At 44.0% G+C, this 22823-nt stretch overlaps 1 protein-coding gene across 2 annotated transcripts in view; it reads right to left on the bottom strand.

Moving 5' to 3' along the window:
* LOC137522634 (CMP-N-acetylneuraminate-beta-galactosamide-alpha-2,3-sialyltransferase 4-like) overlaps positions 1 to 22823 on the bottom strand; it is a 216393-nt gene that overhangs the window by 74398 nt on the left and 119172 nt on the right. The window lies entirely within an intron of this gene.

Below are 22823 nucleotides of genomic sequence, written 5' to 3'. Positions count from 1 at the left end.
TGCTGAAAAGTTATTTTAAATAGAATATGTAAAAATATTAGAGATGGCCTGAACGGTTCGCCTGGCGAGTAGTTCGCATGGATATCAGCTACCTGCCCCCACGGCGGGTAGCGGACACATAGCGTGTTCGACCCGCCTCCTATACCTAGTTATTGGGCTAAACTTTGACCCTCTACATCACAGTTAGCAGACACATGGCAGCCAATTAGGCTGCACTCACCCACGGACACCCGCCCCCCCTATAAAAACGCCACAGCGTCGGCCATGTTCTCACTCTGCTGAGAGACATTTGGAGATAGGGAAAGCGTTAGGCTGTTGGCTTGCTCCTCGCTCAATGTTGTTGCTGAAAGCACCCCACCAAATCTCTTGAGAGCCAATATTCCTCTGGTGTGTGTGTGTGTGTGTGTGCGTGCGTGCGTGCCCACAGACAGGCATATACAGCCCTGTCGCAGCTGGGCCTAGTTGCTGTACTGTGCCAGGCCCACACTCTGTATTACCATTGCATATCTTTTTACTGCATTTGTGATTTAACTTACTAAAGCATAGCTATCTTTGTGGGTGACACTGCATAGATAGAGCCCACAGAGAGACAGGGTCAGTTAGCTAGGCTGTTCCTTATTGCTGAAACTACCCCAAAACAAAAACGTGTGTGTGTGTGTGTGTGTGTGTGTGTGTGTGTGTGTGTGTGTGTGTGTGTGTGACAGACACTGCATACAGGCCAGGCCACAGTCATTGTTGGGCCTTGCAGTTCTATCGTCTTCTATCTATTACAAGCACACTGTCTATCATCATAAGCTTTGCTTAGCTTCCAACTGTGTCTGTTATTGATATCTGTGTGGGTTACACACTGCATACAGGCAACAGTCAGTTGCTGGCCCTTGTAGTTCTACTATACTCTTCTAACTATTGCAAGCAAGCCAGCACACTGTATCATAAGTAGTGTTTAGCTTGCAACTGTATTTGTGATTGAAAGTACTATATAGGATATCTCTCTGTGTGTGTTAAAGTTCACGAACTTCCGCGGAAGGTTCAATTTGTGCGAACTTTCGCGAACCGCAATAGACCTCAATGGGGAGGCGAACTTTGAAAACTAGAAAAAAATTATGCTGGCCACAAAAGTGATGAAAAAGATGTTTCAAGGGGTCTAACACCTGGAGGGGGGCATGGCGGAGTGGGATACACGCCAAAAGTCCCGGGAAACATCTGGATTTGACGCAAAGCAGCGTTTTTAAGGGCGGAAATCACACTAAATGCTAAATTGGAGGCCTAAAGTGCTTTAAAACATCTTGCATGTGTATACATCAATCAGGGAGTGTAATTAGAGTACTGCTTCACACTGACACACCAAACTCACTGTGTAACGCACCGCAAACAGCTGTTTGTGTAGTGACGGCCGTGCTGGACTGGTGGGCACCATGGCGAGATTGCTCTTTTTCACTCAGTGATGTCAAGTAATGTCTGACAACCTTATCAACTTTCACTGGTTCTTTCTCTACCATTGATAAAGCTTACATCTATTTTTTTTTTTTTTAAATACTTGTTCTGCTTGCTGTTCAGTACCTACAACGAGATTTTTATGAAGGGCAAGTCTGCCATTGGGAGTGACCACGGGTAATGGCCGGGGAATCCTGGTTCGATTCCGGTCCGGAGTGGGAGCCTAAGAAATGGCTACCACCCCCGCACATCCAAGGAAGGCAGCAGGCATGGCATGCACGTCCTGAGGTAGTGACCAAAAATAACAATACAGGAGGATATTCGAGGCCCTGCTGTATATGTGAAATGAATCAACTTTAAATCCTTTAACGAGAATCTGTTATGGAGGGCAAGTCTGATGGTGCCTTCACTGCGACTGCCAAATGGCATGAACGAGGCATACAGTTTATAACAAATCAATTTTTATTGTTTTGTTTTATAACATTGCATAAACACAGTTGAGAAAAGTAAAGTACAGTACATCAATCCAACAGGGATTCAGACTTTGCCGGTATCTATTGCTTACATTAGCATGCATCAAAAAGTGGTTACGTCTTAACAACAGAAGTAAATATGTATGCATTACTTACAAACAGCAGTATTTATACAGGAGAATTGCAAATGATACTGTATAGCTTATAATGTTATCATTATACACTTCGATTATGTGACTAATAGGTGAGTAAGCGAATCCAACTTTAGATCACCCTGTGGATCTTGGAGTATGAAAAAAGAGCGAGAATAGGAAGGAGGAGAAAGAAGAAAAAAAAAAAAAAAAAGGAGAATAGAGAAAGAAGAAGAAATATAGAGCAGAGAAAAGAAAAGAAGAAAGAGGAAAAGGTTCTTCAGCACCTCCCCCACCCCGCCGCCTTCACTGAGTTTATCCTGATGAGAGGCTGCATAAAAGGAAAATCAATGCTCAGGGCCAGTTGGGAGTGCATCCACATTATTATACCAGGGGGCCAAAATCTTGTCATAGCGTTGAGGGCAGTTCCTACTTTTGTAAGTTAAACGGTATAGTGGTAGAGTTTTAGGGACAGTTCTCTTCCAACAGTTGAAGGAAGGGGATTTATCGGATTTCCATGTACGTAGTATCTCCTTGCGTCAGTAAAAACATACAATTTTGACAAGATATTGCGAGTGTTTATTTGCAGGGGTTTCGTCTAGCAATCCCAATAATTCCATTCTAGGAGATACCTTAAAGTGGGTTTCAAGAATTTCATTGATAAGTGTGACAAATTCTTGCCAAAAATTGGTTACCTTGGGGCAATCCCAGAACATATGGAAAAAGGTACCCGGAGTAACCTTGCATTTTGAACAATGAGGACTGTGTGTATTGGAAATTTTATTCATATGCACAGGTGTTAGATATGTTCTATGGAAAAACTTGAATTGAATTAGGCGTTCTTTTGCAGATATAGGAGTTTTAACAAATTCTTCCAGTACCTCATCCCAATCTGCATCGTCTAGCCCCATGATATCCCCATTCCAACGAGATTTACATCTAGATATACTATGTGTGTTGTTATTCATTAACGTGAAATAGATTACAGAGAGTGGTTCATCCAATTCCGCTACCATTAGCATTTTCTCCAGGTTGCCAGAGACCAAAGGTGGATTACCCTGTGGAAATTGTGCATTGTATGCATGACGCAATTGTAGGTACCTAAAAACATTTTGTTGGGTAAATTATACAAAATTTTTAATGTATTGAATGATAACAGACCATCGTCATTTACTATGTGTTGTAACACTTTAATACCGTGCCGAGCCCATATCACTGGGTCTGGGATCTGGTAAAAATGTATCAGAGCGAGGTTATCCCAGAGAGGGGTGTGGGGAGATATCTTATCTTTGTCTCCAGCGTATTTAAGCATGTCATTCCACACTTTGACTGTGGTTATCATAAGGGCTGTACATCTATCATCAGATCTAGTGGAGGCATACAGCTTAAAATGTTTCCTGTGATGTTAACATAATGTGGCTTGTCTCTTTAAGTTATGTGCCCGCCCTTAGATGGGTGTGTTGTAATTGTCTATATATGTGACTGTTGCACGAGTATCCTGTAAGCACTTGAGAAAGACCACTAGGTCGAAACGTTGTGCTTTAGCACTGTGGCTTCTGCAAAATAAAATTGGCCAATCGGCCTAAAATTCGAGGTTGAGAACCAGTCTTTCTTTGTTCTGGACTGTTGCTACACCCCTGGTGGATACGGGTGTGGACTGGTTGACTCCCTGGTGCTATACAAAAATTGTGGTTGAAGCATCAAAGCTTTCTCTATACCTTGGCCTTCACTGCGACTCACCAGGTTGGTCACCTCCTCAAACGGCCGCATGAGCCTGCATGCATTTCGCATCAGTGACCAGTTGTTGGGCCACAGCATCCCCATCTGCCCAGATTGTGTCCTCCTACTGTAATTGTACATGTACTGGGTGACGGCTTTCTCCTGTTCTAGCAGGCGAGAGAACATGACCAGGGTCGAATTCCAGCGAGTCGGGCTATCACATATCAAGCATCTCACCGGCAAGTTGTTTCTCCACTGAATGTCCGCAAAGCGTGCCACTGAACACAACAGGTAGGTATATGCAGTGATGAGGTGGGTGCACTGAACACAACAGGTAAGTATATGCAGTGATGAGGTGGGTTCACTGAACACAACAAGTAGGTATATGCAGTACTGGGTATTACAATGTGCACCTGTCACACACACACACACACAGGTAGTCACTGAATGTGCTGGGCCTGGCTGGCAGTGGCACACACACAGTATGAATTAGCAAGGCTGTCAACACAAGTGTCAGTGGGGGACACAGAAAAAAAAAATAGATCACAAGAACAAGATAAGCTCTCAAAAGAGCTGTTGTGGGGTGCTATTTTAGCACTAAGAATCAGCAAGGAGCAAGCTAACAAGCCTACAACAGCCTAACTAATCTTTCCCTATGAGAGTCTGATGCATATGTCACTTCTCTAATTAATGCAGGCACACGAGTGTAATGGCCGGCGGAGTCTGCCTTTTATAAGGGGGGATTGGCTCCACGAGGAAATGTAGCCTGATTGGCTACAATGTGCCTGCTGACTGTGATGTAGAGGGTCAAAGTTGACCCTAATAGTGCACTATGGGGGTGAACTGAACTTTGGGGAAAGTTTGCCTTACATGGCGACCGCGAACCACCGGAAGTTCGCCTGGAACCGGTCGGGCCATCTATACACAGAACACCTACCAAACACACAAAGGGAAATACTCACTTCCCAAACAGTTCTCTGCTGCTTATATAAAGCCTGCAGGCTGCTTATAAGCCAATAAGAAGTGCACACACACGTTACACCTAGTCTGCAGTAATCAATTAAGCAGAGGCTGAGCAAATTCAGCCAGTCGTTGGAGAGGGTTTCAGTTGCATATAGACAATGGCTATATGGCCAGCAGGGGGCACCAGCGTGCAGGATATTCCCTCTCATCCGCCCCCCTCCTAACAAAACTGCATGGGAATCTACAATAAAATTAAAAACAATGGTGCACAAGCCAGCCTGGGGCCCCGGGAACTCTCACTGCCCGGGGCCCCAGAACCAGCATGCAACACCATATGTGAGCGCAGCCAAGCCCTGGAGCTGCCACCTCCAGGAGCCTGTCCCCAACTGCTCTGAAACTTACCAAACACACAAAGGGAAATACTCACTTCCCAAACAGTTCTCTGCTGCTTATATAAAGCCTGAATTTGCTCATCCTCTGCTTAATTGATTACTGCAGACTAGGTGTAACGTGTGTGTGCACTTCTTATTGGCTTATAAGCAGCCTGCAGGCTTTATATAAGCAGCAGAGAACTGTTTGGGAAGTGAGTATTTCCCTTTGTGTGTTTGGTAAGTTTCAGAGCAGTTGGGGATAGGCTCCTGGAGGTGGCAGCTCCAGGGCTTGGCTGCGCTCACATATGGTGTTGCATGCTGGTTCTGGGGCCCCGGGCAGTGAGAGTTCCCGGGGCACCAGGCTGGCTTGTGCACCATTGTTTTTAATTTTATACACAGAACACCTCATCTTCCTCAGATTCCTAATTAAACCGCAACATATCTTCCTCCTCCTGCTCTGATGCGGGCACACCACTTAACACTCAGCAGGCAGCCACCACTGCTACTACTAGCACCACATCCACTCCATTTAAGAGTTCGCAAGAGTTATTTGGTGGGGAATTAACTGATTCACAGCCATTATTGTTACAAGATGAAGGTGCTAAGGATGTTACACCACCTCGTCTGTCTGAGTTAGGCGTCGCTATGGACATAAGGTGCAAGGATGATGATGAAGTACCTGTTGGTGCAGTTTTGGAGGTGTCTGATACAAACGAAGCTGTGGAGGAGGAGGAGGATGATGATGATCCTGTCATGGATCTCACGTGGGTTCCCAATAGACAAGATGAACAGGGGGACAGTTCAAAGGGGGAGCCAGAGAGGAGGAGAAGAGTTGCTGTAAGAAGCATGGGGAGCACGTCGCAAACAGCTCGTGGCAGTGTCCGGCGGCATGTATCGCCACTTAGGGACAGCCAGCCAACACGCCCTTCAACGTCAGCTGATGCCACCACCACAATGCCGTCAACCCACAGCTCACCAGTGTGGAGTAATTTTTGTGTCTGCCTCAGGTTACAGTAATGCCATCTGTACTCTCTGCCACCAAAAATTGAGTCGTGGAAAAAGCAAACCTAGGGACATCAGCCTTAAGAAGCACAAACACGAATGGGATGAGCTCAAGAGGAAAAGCAGCACGCAAACGCGAAGTCACCCTCCGCCTCCTCTTCCTCACTCCTGGTGCAGCATCTTCAGCCGCTTTATCCTCTGCTGCCCTTGCACCTTCACAGCCCCCCTTCTCCACTCGGCCTCTGACCTTGAGCGGTTCCTGCTCCTCTGCCCACAGCAGCCAGGTGTCCATTAAGGAAATCTTTGAGCGGAAGAAGCCAATGTCTGCCAGTCACCCCCTTGCCCGGCATCTGACTTGGCGGAACTGTTAGCCCGCCAGCTGTTACCATACAAGCTGGTTGACTCTGCGGCCTTCCGAAAATTTGTGGCGATTGGGATACCGCAATGGAAGATACCAGGCCGCAATTATTTCTCAAAAAAGGCGATACCCAAACTGTACCATGATGTTGAAAGGCAAGTGGTGTCATCTCTGGCACAAAGCGTTGGGCCAAGGGTCCATCTGACCACAGATGCCTGGTCTGCAAAGCACGGTCAGGGCAAGTACATTACTTATACGGCACATTGTGTCAACCTGGTGACTGCTGGCAAGCATGGAGTACCTTACTGTGCAGCAGACTCACTGGTGACACCTCCACGGCTTGCAGGCAGGCCTGCTGCCACCTCTTCTCCCTCTCCTCCTGCTACATTCTCTTCGCCGTCATCCTCCTCGGCTGAATGCTACTCTACTGCTGCATTCTCCTTTCAAACTGCACACCCCCCAGCTCCCATGCTGCATTTCAGGTACGACGGTGTCACGCCATCTTGGACATGTCTTGCCTCAAATCTGAGTCTCACACTGGAGCAGCACTCCTGGCTGCTTTGAACAAACAGTTGGATCAGTGGCTGACCCCGCACCAACTGGAGATCGGCAACGTGGTGTGTGACAACGACAGCAATCTCATTTTGGCTTTGAATTTGGGCAGGTTGACACATGTGCCCTGCATAGCACATGTGCTGAATCTTACAATACAAAGATTTGTGTGTAAGTTCCCAGGCTTACAGGAGGTCCTGAGGCAGTCTAGGAAGGTGTGCGGGCATTTCAGGTGTTCCTACACGGCCATGGCTCGCTTGTCCGATATTCAGCGGAGAAACAACTTGCTGGTGAGGCGCTTGATTTGTGATAGCCCGACTCGCTGGAATTCAACGCTCCTCATGTTTGACCGCCTGCTACAACAGGAGAAAGCAGTCAACGAGTATCTGTACAACTACGGTGAAAGGTCCAGCTCTGGGGAGCTGGGGATTTTCTGGCCGAAGTACTGGACACTCATGCGTAATGCCTGCAGGCTCATGCGTCCGTTTGAGGAGGTGACAAACCTGGTGAGTCGCAGTGAAGGTGCCATCAGCGACCTGATCCCATATGCTTTCTTCCTTGAGCGTGCCATGCATTGAGTGGTGGATCAAGCTGTAGAAGAGTGTGAACAGGGAGAGGAGGAAGATTTGCTTGAAACATCACCAGAACCAGATGTTTCTTCAACACCTGTGGCTTCAGGTTGGGGGGAGGAGGTGAACTTACCTGATCTCACTGAGGAAAAGCAAGAGGTGATGACTAGTAGGTCGGCATCCAACTTTGTGCAGATGGGTTCTTTCATGCTATCCAGCCTGTTGAGGGACACCTGTATAAAAAAAAAATTAAAGGGAAATGACCTGTACTGGGTGGCAATGCTACTAGACCCTCGGTATAAGCACAAAGTGACAGAGATGTTCCCAAATAACCACGAGGCTGAAAGGATGCAGCACTTGCAACACAATTTGGGAAGTATGCTTTACAGTGTTTTTAAGGGTGATGTCACAGCACAATGCAAAACAGTTGCCAGTAATCCTCTTCCTCCTCCTCCCATGTCCACGTAGGCAAGGACAGGACGCTCTAGCAATCTGATGGTGATGTCATACATGCGTATTTTCTTTAGTCCAACGCATCACCTCAGCCCTTTCGGATCCACACTCCACGAACGCCTCCACTGGCAGGTAGCCAACTACCTGGCCTTCAGTGCGGATATAGACACTCTGAGCCGCGATGAATCCCTGGACTATTGGATGCACAGGCTTGACCTGTGGCCAGAGCTGTCACAATTTGCCATTGAACTTCTGGCTTGCCCCGCCTCAAGCGTCCTGTCAGAAAGGACCTTCAGCGCAGCAGGAGGCATTGTTACTGAGAAGAGAAGTAGCCTAGTTCAAAAAAGTGTTCAGCACCTCACCTTTATTAAACTGAATGAGGCATGGATCCCGGAGGGCTACTGCCTGCCTGCCAGAAGATGAAGTCAGTCCCCACACAGCATCTATGCCTGCAGGCCGCTTGACTGCCTTCTCCGCCACTACCAACAGGGTCGAGGACTCCAGGTGGATTCTTGAATTTTTAAGGCAGCTGCCAGCAGCGGCCGCTACCGAAAATAATAATTTTTTCTGGTGCGAGTACATGCCTAATTTTTCTGGCCGCACTGCAGCTGCAACAACAAAACAAAAGGCATGTACATGTGTCAATTCTCCTTTGTGATAGTTACCTTGCCGTGGTGAAGGGGCTTGCGTATCATCATGAAGCAATGACCTATATGAGTGTGTTGGGGGCACACCCAAGATAATTAGGTCGTTGCTTTTTTGTGGACAGACCAAATTCGATCAGCAGGACAGTCACTGTTCTGTCATTGAGCTACCTCAGCCCGACCATATGGGCTGGAAAACCGCCATCGCCTGCACTCTCGCCATCGTGCGCAGTTAGACCTCTTGAAACATTTGTTCCATCACTTTTGTGGCCAGAAACAGTGTTTGTAGTTTTTCAAGTTCGCCTGCCCATTGAAGTCTATTGCGGTTCGCCCGAGTTCACCGGTTCGCTGACTTTTGCAGAAGTTCGCATCCGCGGTCCGCGAACCCAAAATCTGAGGTTCGAGCCAGCTCTACAAATTATTACCTAGGAGAAAACTTAGGACAAAAAGTTAATTGCATATGGGCCACTAAGTATAATATATGTAGCATTCCTAATAGGAAAAAGATTCACACAAGAATATTCACATTCTAAACTTCATGCCGTCTCTACTTTTGGACTCAAACAGACAATTGAGATTATATAATCCTCTAATATTTGTCAAGAATAAAGGTTGTAAAAACATCTGCATCAGCGGTCAGGTAGACTGAGCTATCCTTTTAAACAAAATAAGAGATTTTCTGAATTTCATTGATTCAGACTATTTAGTATTAATTCAGTATTAAATTGTAATAAAATCAGGAGTAAAATACCTACTCCTTGTAACCATATAATAGATCATACATGCATAATATATATTGTATTTTTCGGACTACAAGACGCTCCGGACTATAAGACGCACCTAGGTTTAGAGGGCAAAAATCAGAGGAAAAAAAAAAAAGAACTACTAAACCTGGTGCGTCTATGGCCAAGGGGCATCTTATGGATCCTTTTCTCTCCAAACTGTCTCTAGCTAGGCTACACTGACTGCCCAGCTACACTAACCCCTGCTGCTCCAGTAACTACCCTACATTAACACTTTGTACCCCACCAGCTACACTAACTACTCTACGCTTACTCTTGCTGCCCCATTACCTACATTATACTAACTACTGCTGCCCCTCAAAAACCTACACCAAGCTACAATGCACAGACCACCTGCACTAAGCTACAATGCCCAGACCACCTGCACTAAGCTACAATACCCAGACCACCTACACTAAGCCACAATGTCCCCACTACCTACACTAAACGACAATGCCTGTCCCCACTATCTACACTACGTTACAATACCTGCCAAAACTATGTACACTAAGCTTCAAATGCATGTTTCATGCTTACCAATCCTTGGGTGCTGCTGTGCTGCTATTGGTCCTAGGCTACTGTGGATGGCGTCCTGGGTTCCCTGCAGTCCAGTCCATTCCTGCTGTGCTGACATCTGTAGCAAGTACCGGTATGCCTCCTGGAGCCGCTGCAAGAACAGGAGTCACGTGGGCAGTTCCAGCTGATGGCGCACGTGACTCAGAGCTGCCCATGTCCTCGCCGCTGATGTCCTCCGGGTGGTGGTGAGTCACAGCCACCAATATCCTCATCCGCCTTCCAGCTGCTGGATCCGCTAGCCGCTGTAAATACCGAAGTCACGTGGGCAGCTTCAGCTGATGACCCATGTGACTCAGAGCCGCCAACGTCCTCCTCCGCCAATGTCCCTTCATCCTCCAGCTAGCGGTAGCAAAGCGGGGACATCGCTGGTGCCAGATGCCTGCCGTTCCGAACCGGAGTCACGTGAGCAGCTTCAACTGATGGCCCACGTGACTCAGAGCCGCCCATGTCCTCCTCCGCCGTCAGAGCCTATGCAAGAACTGGGTGTCAATGTTACTCTATACCCGCGCGAGCCAGCACACCGGATAACACAGGACCCTCAGAGAGCAAGAGTGCCTGCCGATCAGCTGCACAGAAAGGGAATGAACGGGAGGAGGAGCGCCGATGCACTGTGGACATGGAAGCAGAATACCGCGGCTGGATAGGTGAGGGCTTCTAAGACGTCCTGCACCTGCTTGTGGGGAACCTCATATCTGCACATTCGGACTATAAGACGCAGTGGCTTACCCCCCCCTCCCCCCCCCCCACCCACTTTTGAGGAAGAAAAAGTGCGTCTTATAGTCCGAAAAATACGGTAAGTCATGTACACATAAAATCCTAGAAGTTTATATTTTATATTTATTTTTTTTTTATAGATGTGCACTTGGTCGTCGTGCACTACTCCAACAAGACAATGATCCAAAACACACATCTTAAGCTACTGTTGCATTTCTGAAGAAGAACAGGGTGATTGAATGGCCAAGTTTGTCTCCTGATCTGAACCAAATTGAACACCTGTGAGGAATTCTGAAGCGACAAGTTGAGCATCACTCTCCATCCAGCATGTCGCCAACTTGTTCATTACATGCCTAGAAGACTTGGTGCTGTCCTTAAAAATCATGGTGGTCATACAAAATACTAGATGTAGTCGTTTTTGTTGTGGGGTGTTGTCACAAACTAGGTCTTGCCCTTTCCTGCCTGCTGGTGGTGGTATTGATCTGGACTGCCCTGGATATTCATTGCTCCACCAGCAGATGGCTCTATGGATCTTACAACATCCTGAAACTCCATCATCCACCAGCAGGTGGCCGGTTACTGCCATCACAAAGACTTGCAGTTTCCTGTTTGGCCTCCGGGTGGCTTCATGGGAGCTCTCATTGAAACTGCTCACCACCAGTTACATCCTGTGGTTGCTGATTGCATGGCCTATTTAAAGAGACTCTGTAACAAAATTTTCATCCTTATTTCTTCTGTCCTATAAGTTCCTATACCTGTTCTAATGTGCTCTGTCTAACTGCAGTCTTTCCTATTTGCACAGTGGCTGTATTATCTCTGTTATATGATCTAATCTTCTCTCCTCTGTCAGGCTCAGGCAGTCTGGCTGGAATGTGCTGTGCTGCTTGTAATTAGCTAGAAGCTATACACACCCTCTCCAGGCCCCCTGCACACTCTGTATGACTCACACACTGAGATCCTCTCAGCGTATCACTTGCTGTGTGTTTTGTTTGTAAACACAGGATAAAAATGGCAATTACAAGCCAGGAGAGAGCAGGGAGAGGCAGAAACAGCACAGAAGGGCCCAGGAGAACATAATGAATAGAATGGTATGCTTTTTATTGTAAGAATTTTAGAGCACAGATTCTCTTTAAGAACCACCTCTTCCTCTTGCTGATGGCCAGAAATTTGTAGTCTTGTGCAGATCTGAGTTTCTGGTCATACCTGTTCCTGTTAACCTGTTACCTTGAAACCTTATTGCTTGACTTCCTGGTATTTGATATTAGCTGTTAGACTATCCCTTGCCTGCTGAATTGTGTACTGTGCCTGATTGTATACATTTGCTTATTGTACATATTTGTATATATCTCCTCCACGTTGCTTGTAAATAGGTAGATAGATAGATAGTCAGGGTATTGTTTCTATGTGTGCACACTGTTTGGTCTGGTTTGTGGGAGATTCACTGTACATATTGTGTGTGCATGTGGTTTGCATTTTATTTGCATTTATCTTGGTATGTATGTTTCTTCACCTTATTGCATTGCAATAAATACTATTGCACACTAACCATCTTGCCTTAGTGTCAATATTCCTGTAAACTGTGGTCAATTTGCCTGTATAGTAATCGTTACAGGTGTATTAATTTTTGCTTCAACCAATTTGAGTAAAACTAAAGATTTTGTGATGTAAGTTTATATTAACCATAATTTCATGTTATGGAGTTAAAAAGTGTTCAAAAAAAACTCAGCCTTGTGAAAATTTTGGAAATTGTTCATTGAGCTACTGATTAAATGCATACTTTTTAAAGGGGGTGTACTCACTTATGATTGATATATACACACACAATAAATATAAATTATATACAGTATATACAGTGGTGTGAAAAACTATTTGCCCCCTTCCTGATTTCTTATTCTTTTGCATGTTTGTCACACTTAAATGTTTCTGCTCATCAAAAACCATTAACTATTAGTCAAAGATAACATAATTGAACACAAAATGCAGTTTTAAATTATGGTTTTTATTATGTAGTGAGAAAAAAACCTCAAAACCTACATGGCCCTGTGTGAAAAAGAAATTGCCCCCTGAACCTAATAACTGGTTAGGCCACCCTTAGCAGCAATAACTGCAATCAAGCATTTGCGATAACTTGCAATGAGTCTTTTACAGCGCTCTGGAGGAATTTTGGCCCACTCATCTTTGCAGAATTGTTGTAATTCAGCTTTATTTGAGGGTTTTCTAGCATGAACCGCCTTTTTAAGGTCATGCCACAACATCTCACTAGGATTCAGGTCAGGACTTTGACTAGACCTCTCCAAAGTCTTCATTTTGTTTTTCTTCAGCCATTCAGAGGTGAATTTGCTGGTGTGTTTTGGGTCATTGTCCTGCTGCAGCACCCAAGATCGCTTCAGCTTGAGTTGACGAACAGATGGCCGGACATTCTCCTTCAGGATTTTTTGGCAGACAGTAGAATTCATGGTTCCATCTATCACAGCTTGCCTTCCAGGTCCTGAAGCAGCAAACCAACCCCAGACCATCACACAACCACCACCATATTTTACTGTTGGTATGATGTTCTTCTGCTGAAATACTGTGTTACTTCTACGCCAGATGTAACGGGACACGCACCTTCCAAAAAGTTCAACTTTTGTCTCGTCGGTCCACAAGGTATTTTCCCAAAAGTCTTGGCAATCATTAAATTGTTTTTTTAGCAAAATTGAGACGAGCCTTAATGTTCTTTTTGCTTAAAAGTGGTTTGCGCCTTGGATATCTTCCATGCAGGCCATTTTTGCCCAGTCTCTTTCTTATGGTGGAGTCGTGAACACTGACCTTAATTGAGGCAAGTGAGGCCTGCAGTTCTTTAGATGTTGTCCTGGGGTCTTTTGTGGCCTCTCAGATGAGTTTTCTCTGCGCTCTTGGGGTAATTTTGGTCGGCCGGCCACTCCTGGGAAGGTTCATCACTGTTCCATGTGTTTGCCATTTGTGGATAATGGCTCTCACTGTGGTTTGCTGGAGTCCCAAAGCTTTAGAAATGGCTTTATAACCTTTACCAGACTGATAGATTTCAATTACAGTACTTTTGTTCTCATTTGTTCCTGAATTTCTTTGGATCTTGGCATGATGTCTAGCTTTTGAGGTGCTTTTGGTCTACTTCTCTGTGTCAGATAGCTCCTATTTAAGTGATTTCTTGATTGAAACAGGTGTGGCAGTAATCAGGCCTGGGGGTGACTACAGAAATTGAACTCAGGTGTAATAAACCACCTTTAAGTTATTTTTTAACAAGGGGGGGGCAATCACTTTTTCACACAGGACCATGTAGATTTGGAGTTTTTTTTTCTCACTAAATAATAAAAACCATCATTTAAAACTGCATTTTGTGTTCAATTAGGTTATCTTTGACTAATAGTTAATGGTTTTTGATGAGCAGAAACATTTAAGTGTGACAAACATGCAAAAGAATAAGAAATCAGGAAGGGGGCAAATAGTTTTTCACACCACTGTATATAAAAATATATTACATGTACACACACATCCATATACTACCTACATTCCACCATACATCATTGTGGGGCTTCTTTAATGGCTATATTTACTTAACTGCGGTAATGTGCTTAAAGTCTTACCACATAATGAGTAGATCATAATGCAAGACATTTCATGGAATGCATTATGCTCTATTAATCGTGCATACTTTACGCATGTTATTCTGCTTACCGAAGTTTAGTGAATACACCCCTAAGGGTTCTTTTCCACAATACAAAACCAATATGAAATCATAATTGTGATCGCAATTCAAACCAATTTCCACTATGCGATTGAGCTCTACTATACTGAATCGCAATCGCATCCAAAGCCCAGCAGGATGATGATTGTACTCAGGCTAAAATCGCAATGCATTTGGTTTGCACTAATGGAAATGGCTGCTGCCGGTTTCCATTATTTTAACTGTACCCTGAATTTTGCAATCTGTTAGCAATCAGAATCAAATCGAAAAATGCAGGGTAGTGGAAAAGGGCCCTAAAGGTGGCCACTAACGGTCCAATTTCTAATGAAAAATCTTTCGAGCGATCAGAAATTTTGATCGGATTGGTTGTAAATCTCAGTTGGTGGACACAATCGATTATTAACGAGTGAAAAAAAATGTCGGCCGAATGAATTTTCGTCGAACCAAAATTTGGATTTTCTTGTTGGTTGTGATAGATAGGAAGCAAAGAAGATTGGTTCATTGATGGTGTAGTGAATGATGTATTACAATATTTCACTTCCGATCAGAATTTCTGATCGCTCAAACGATTTTTCGCTATAAATTGGACCGTTAGTGGCCAGCTTAAGTCTCTTATGGGTACAAAAAAAAAAAATGTGTGTCCTAAATGTGCCTTCCTCCGCCTATGTGAGAATGACTGAGGTTTCCTCAGAGAGATTGACTAGCTTCCACTTATTTTACAGTGTTAATTTGCATATGGAACAACAAATACAATTGGTTGCTGTGGAACAACATGCACAGGAGCAATCTTAAACACTCATTGGTCTCAACGTGATAAACATTTAATAGCTCAAAATCAGGAACTGACTTAGGCCTCGATTCATCAAGACTTATTGAATCAAGTACCGACAGCTCGGTAAAATACCGAACTCGATAACTTGATTTCAGGATTCATCAAAGTTATCTACAGCTGTGAGCGATCATTAAGTAATCATTCGGTAATGATGCGATAAAAACGGAAGAAAGTGCAATTCATGAAAATGAAAGTGGGCGTGGTTTAGCATTACATTTAGGATTAGTTATCTCGTTCACTGCTCTGTCGTTATTCCTGTCAGATCATTGCTGACGGAAAAGATGGAGCCATTTGAAGTGGTTATGTATCAGCTGAGAGTGATTCTAAGGCGCAGAAGGGCAAGAATAAGGTCTCGAACCATATAAATTTGCAAGAGAATAGATTTATTTGCTATAACACGCCATCTGCATTTCTCTTGAATCATCTCGTAAGAGAACACAGGCAGTGCCAGGGTTAACTAATTTATTACCTGCACTATATTTTTTTAGAAAAGGCACCTATCATGCCGCAGCTGGCGAAATTGTGGGATTGTCCCAAGTCACTTCCAGAATTCTGGTCCAGGTGTTAAGCCCTAGTCAGAATGTTGCTACGTAGTGTTCAAAGGACTGCCTTTTACCCACAATTCCATGGGAATCTTATGGCCTTGTGTTAAATTAAAGTTGTAAAATGGAAATATCGACACGTTACCAAATAGTTACCGAAATGTTATCGATATTTTATCGAATTCACACCGAATGCGGAAAAACCTTGACGAATACAACTAGAAGTCGATAAACTTCAAATTTAGTAATTTAACAAACTGGAAAAAGTTATCTCAAAGACAATGATGAATCAAGGCCATAGGTGTTTATATAAAGGATTACAGCCCTAGGAGTGACCATATTGCCTTGTGCTCAGTCGGAACGTGAAACCCAAACTCGGAAGTGCAAAGTAGCTGAAGGAGTGTGTTAAACTCACCTTCCCAGTGATCCAGTGGTGTTCTCCTCTGCTCTTATGGCATCCTCTGACATCATTCCCAGATCTCTTCCAGGTCAGCATGGATACCCGTCCACCAACCTCCCCACAGGCATACAAGTAATTAAGGCGCTGCTAAATTTGGGCACAAGGTAAAGCTGGAAAACTGCACTCCTTGCTCCTGCAAAAGTCCTGGCGGCGTTAATTACTCTTTCCCTCCAGGCTGCCATTGACACTGGGGAAAGACTTAAATCGGCTTCCAGTTATTGCTGGCGGTTGAACGTTGTTTTTATCATAATTTGAGCTCTGTCTTTTGAACATATATTCAGCTATAAGCATTAACACCTGGAAGCATCTGGTTAAATAATGCCCATAGGTTATATTGTGTAACCTCTAAAAGCAGAAACTGTCCACAACGATTTGATAAAACATGGTCACCCTGGTATAAGAACGACACTAACAGTACAGGCCCAGAAGATCGATACATATACCTGTCTAGGGATTATATCTAGGAGGTTTATAGTTTTAGGGTAGTGGAGATGTAGGAGGAGTTCAAAGCCATTCTTTCATCCCCTTTTTTCTACCTTTTCCATTCTATCCTTTTCTTTTTAAATTGTTATCACTATCCCTAATTTGTACAGGTCACTGATAACCTTAATTAATGGAATCTTAATGTTATTGTGAAAGACAACATTGGAAGCCAACCTAAAGGTGGCCATACACTGGTCAACTTGCCATCAGATCGACCAACAGATAGATCCCTCTCTGATTGAATCTGATCAGAGAGGGATCGTATGGCTGCCTTTACTGCAAACAGATTGTGAATCGATTTCAGCATGAAACCGATCACAATCTGTGGAGCTGCCGCCGCCCCCCGCCAGCTATACATTACCTGCTCCGGCCGGCGCGAGTCCCCCTCTATCCCCGCTGCTCCTTCTCCTGCTGGGCTTCGGGTTCCGGCTGGCTTCACTTCTTTCTGTCTGGGGAAGTTTAAACAGTAGAGGGTGCTCTACTGTTTAAACTTCCTGTCAAGACAGGAAGTAAGTGAAGCCAGCCGGAACCCAGAGGAGGAGCAGCGGGGACAGAGGGGATACGCGCCAGCGGAGCAGGAAGTGTATTGCCGCTAGCGTCGGTCGTCAGGCATTCGAATGCCGCTATCAACACTCCCGACCCGCTTCCAATCGAACGAAATCTTCCACATGGACCAATTGACGGGAACGATTGATTTCGGATGGAAATCGATCGTTCTGTCAGCGTTTGCGCAACGATTTCACAGCAGATTCGATCGCAGTGATCGAATGTGCTGTATATCGGCGGTAAAATAGTTAGGTGTATGGACCCCTTAAGACAGCTTGCACAAGTTACCATTAAGTGTAGTGCATATCAAGGTGATGCAGTATCCCTGCATATGCATAATGAGCCCTCTCAGCCAAATAATCGCTAGGGCTGGAATGAAATATACATTTAATAGGAGAACTACCATCAGTCACCTCCTGTACATGGATTACATCAAGCTGTGTGCTAGGAGCAAACAAGACATCAACTAGTTAGATTGACAGGGAGGACACTCAGTGGGATGGTAGTAAAAAGAGGAAGGGCAATTACCATAAGAACAAGCAAATTGGAGTGATCGGATAAGCATCCATACTCTGGCTAGTGTGTACAGGGGTCTACTGACACCCCATACACATTAGTAAAAGTGTGCAAAAGACTTTTTAAAAAAAATGGTAGTATTTTATTATATGTAACTTGCTAGAAGTCTTTGGAGTTCTGCTTTGATTGCAGCTGTCTCCCTATGTTGATTGCAGTCCAACTCCTTTCTTTTTGCTATAAGACTTTTTCTACATTACATGAAGAATCTTTGAAGTTTTCCTCTTTGAGCTCTTCAACTAATTTTCTGTTGTCAACTCCACCATTAGTTATAGATTTGGGTTGGGTTTTCCATGTGCATATGAGGTTGATCATGTCCGAGCGCTGTAATCACAGCGCAGGAGATTTGGGCGCACACTGAGTAACTTTGGTGCCATCAGAAGACTGAGCAGAAGCTACATTTTAAAACACTATAATTTGGCCTCCAGCAGTAGCTAAAAGCTGAATTATATCATTTCCCACTATCCACGTGGACCTAGAGGGGGAATAGTAATTAACGCGGCTGGGACTTGTGCAGCAGCAGGAAAAGCCATATACCGGCTGTATCCTGTGCCCAAGTTTCCCGGCGGCGATTACATATGTACACGCTCATGTCACCCACAGTGGAAGATTTGAATAATCCCCTTTGAACCTCCTATAATGCCTTTTAACATCAATCCACTGCAACCCTAAAAATATGCTCTGCCAACCGCAGCATGCAATGAGAGTTGCTTACTCATTAAACACTATATCATGCATGAGGTAAATCTTATGTAGATTTTCTGAATTAGACATGTAGAAAGCTGTAGTACTCACTGGTAATGTATGCATGAGTTACCAAACATTAGTGCAATCTAACTAAATTAGAGACTGTATACCAACGGGGAAGGAGGCAGGTTGGGTTTGGTTAGCATCAAATTCCCTTAAAGGAAACCAGAGCTGTACATTATAAGAAGAACTGATACCTACCTGCTGCTTCCTCCTACATCACAAACACATGCGAGTCCCTCGCCGCCCTCCCGCAGTCTGCCGTTCAGCCACGGTCAGCCGGGTACTTGGCTCAGTTGCGTCAGTCCGGGTCTACTGCCCATGCGCAGTAGCGCAGAACACCCAGACTGCGCTCGACTGAGCCTATTACCGGGGCTGATCGTGGCTGAACGGCAGACTGTGGGAGGACAGTGAAGGACTCACGTGTGTTTGTGCTGTACGCGGAAGCAGCAGGAAAGTATTGGTTATTCTTATATGTAGAGCTTTAGTACACTTTAACTGGATGAAACCCAGAGCATTCAGAAGTACATCATAAGAAGAAGATACCCAAAGATAAGCTTTTGAAAGAATGCTTGGGTCAGTAGCAAACATGGAAGGAAGGCCATTAGGCAGGGACGGAGGGGGGGCAAGCGGGTATCTTGCCCCAGGCGCAACTTGGTCTAGATCCGTTCCTGCCATTAGGCCTGCAGCACCATCAAAGTCTAAAGCAGGATGTGCATTTGGAATTGGAGAGTGCTGCAACAAAGTAACAGTTTTTGGCCACTTCCTGCCTTTTCTCGAGCTATTACCACAAATGATACAAACAGAAAATCACTAAGAGGAAGTGACTATTTACCTTTAAGAACTTTTGGCTACTGTGTCTTTAACCTTTCAGCCACTAATTTAAGTCTACAAGTTGAGGTAAAAAGACAGTGGGAACCTATCATTATGGAGGGTGGAGAGGCGGGTGGGGACAGTGTAAAGATTAAGGAGGTTGGTAAAAATTCAAGTTTCATGTAAACAAAATTGGTAAATGTGGTGGTAAAAATATAAAGTGCATGGTAACCAATGCTCGGAGCCTTGCAAATAAAATAGACGAACTAGAGTTTATTCTGAATGACAAAGGCTATGACATTGTGGGAATAACCGAGACATGGATGGATGAAAGCCATGACTGGATAGCTAATTTAAAAGGATACAATGTGTTTAGGAGGGATAGAACAGGGAAAAAAGGTGGAGGGGTTTGTCTCTTTGTTAAGAATTCTCTTACAGCTGTCCTCAACGATGAGATGGAGGAAGATTGCGAAGATGTGGAGTCCGTTTGGGTAAATATTCATGGTGGAAATAAAAGTTGCCAATTGCTTATTGGGGTATGCTACAGGCCACCTCTTATTAATGAAGCTGCAGAACTGTGATTACTACAGCAGATTGAAAAAGCTGCAGGTAAAAATGAGGTCATAATTATGGGCGACTTCAACTTTCCAGACATTGACTGGAGTATTGAGGCTACCCATTCTGGTAAAAGCAGCAGATTTCTGGCAGCACTACAGGACAATTACTTGACTCAAATGGTAACTGAACCAACTAGGGGGAATGCGTTACTGGATCTGATCATTTCTAATAGACCAGATAATGTATCAAATGTGCAGGTTCAAGAACATTTGGGAAATAGTGATCACAACATGATAACGTTTGAGCTGGTGACTGATAGGCCACGGGGCAGCGGGACCACTAAAACTATGAATTTTAGAAAAGCGAAGTTCACTCAAATTAGGCAGGCACTAAGTTTGGTGAACTGGGATAATGTACTACAAGGGGAAGACACTGAAGGGAAATGGCAAGCTTTTAAACTTATACTCAATCAATATTGTAGTATGTATATCCCATATGGAAACAAAATGTCTAGGAATAAAAAAAGGCCTCTATGGGTGAATAGAAAGGTTAAAGATAAAATGAAGAGGAAAAAGAATGCCTATAAGGTCTTAAAACAGGAGGGGACCGAGGCTGCACTAAGCAATTATAAGGAGTGCAATAAAAATTGTAAAAAAGAAATTAGGCAGGCAAAGATTGAAGCTGAAAAACAAATCGCTAAGGATATCAAATCTAACCCAAAAAAGTTTTACAAGTACATTAACTCTAAAAAAAGAAAGGTTGACTGTATAGGACTCCTAAAGGATGAGGATGGGAACTCAATGGTGGATGACCAAGGTAAGGCAGAGTTATTAAATGCTTGCTTTGCTTCTGTCTTCACAAAAGAAACAGCACTGTTGCAAACTACAGAGGCGGAAGAGTCTCAATCTTCTAACTGTAATATTAAATACTTAACGCAGGAAGAGGTGAAGGCAAGACTAAATAAATTAAAAATAGACAAGGCACCTGGCCCGGATGGCATGCATCCTCGGGTCCTAAGGGAATTAAGTTCAGTTATAGATAAACCCCTTTATCTTATCTTTTGTGACTCTCTTGCAACTGGCAGAGTCCCAGTGGATTGGCGTACAGCCCACGTTTTACCATCATTTAAGAAGGGCAAAAAATCTGATCTAGGAAATTATAGACCTGTAAGTTTAACATCAGTTGTATGCAAACTATTTGAGGGGTTACTAAGAGATACTATACATGACTTCATAGTAGAAAATAATCTTATTTCTCAGCATCAACATGGGTTTACTAAAGACAGGTCCTGTTTGACTAACATGCTCAGCTTTTATGAGGTAGTGAATGCTAATATGGATATTGGGAATGCTGTAGATGTGATATACTTGGACTTTGCAAAGGCCTTCAACACTGTTCCCCACAAAAGTCTGGTGCAAAAGTTGAGGATGCAAGGACTGGGGAAGAGTCTGTGTTCATGGATAGGGAACTGGCTAATGGACAGAAAACAAAGAGTTGTGGTCAATGGATCGTACTCAAAATGGGAGACTGTTAGCAGTGGGGTCCCACAGGGGTCTGTTCTGGGTCCAGTGCTCTTCAATTTATTTATTAATGACCTAGTAGATGCAGTAGTGAGCAATGTTGCTATTTTTGCAGATGATACAAAACTGTGCAGAATCATCAACTCTCAGGAAGATAGTGTCATATTGCAACAGGATCTGGATAGGATGGCTATATGGGCACATACATGGCAGATGAAATTCAATGTTGACAAATGTAAGGTCATGCATTTTGGACGTACTAATGGTCTAGCACCATACAAAATAAATGGGATACAGTTGGGGACATCAAACTTGGAGAAGGACTTAGGAGTACTCATTGACAACAAGTTAAATAATCGTACTCAATGCCAAGCAGCTGCAGCTAAAGCTAACAAAATTTTGGGATGCATTAAAAGGGAAATAAAAACTTGAGATGCTAGCATAATATTGCCCCTGTTTAACTCTCTAGTAAGGCCACATCTGGAATATGGAATTCAGTTCTGGGCACCACATTACAAAAAAGATATTGCAGTTTTAGAGCAGGTGCAGAGACGAGCAACAAAATTGATGCGTGGGATGGAAGGTATCACTTATCGAGAAAGGTTAGATAAACTGGGTTTACTTAGTCTAGAGAAAAGACGCCTTAGAGGGGATCTAATAAACATGTATAAATACATCAGAGGGCAATATAATACCTTGGCGGATGAGCTTTTTGTCCCTAGGCCTTCTCAAAGGACTAGAGGACATGATCTGCGCATGGAGGAAAAACGTCTTAGCCATTTATTTAGGAAAGGGTTCTTTACAGTTAGAGTGATTAATATGTGGAATGCATTGCCACAGGAAGTCGTTATGGCAAACTCTATACCTGCATTTAAAGGGGGCTTAGATGCTTTCCTTGCGTTGAAAGACATCCATGGCTACAATTACTAGGTAATGCCTAATGATGTTGATCCAGGGAATTTATCTGATTGCCATCTGGAGTCGGGAAGGAATTTTTCCCTTTAGGGGCTAATTGGACCATGCCTTGTAAGGGTTTTTTCGCCTTCCTCTGGATCAACAGGGATATGTGAGGGAGCAGGCTGGTGTTGTACTTTATACTGGTTGAACTCGATGGATGGATGTCTTTTTTCAACCAAAATAACTATGTAACTATGTAAGTGTTCCAAACCGATTTCATTTTAGAAAATGTAATTTATTTCTTATGCACTGTACAATACACTGTACTGTTGCAACTTTACTGCAGTAAAAAGGCCACATAATCTACGTATGGGAATAAAATCAGTAAATGTGATCTTGCATTATTGG

This window comes from Hyperolius riggenbachi, chromosome 6 (assembly GCF_040937935.1).
Source record: "Hyperolius riggenbachi isolate aHypRig1 chromosome 6, aHypRig1.pri, whole genome shotgun sequence".
Lineage (NCBI taxonomy): Eukaryota > Metazoa > Chordata > Amphibia > Anura > Hyperoliidae > Hyperolius > Hyperolius riggenbachi.
The sequence above is the reverse complement of the archived record's forward strand: the minus strand, read 5'-3'. Positions and strand labels throughout refer to the sequence as shown.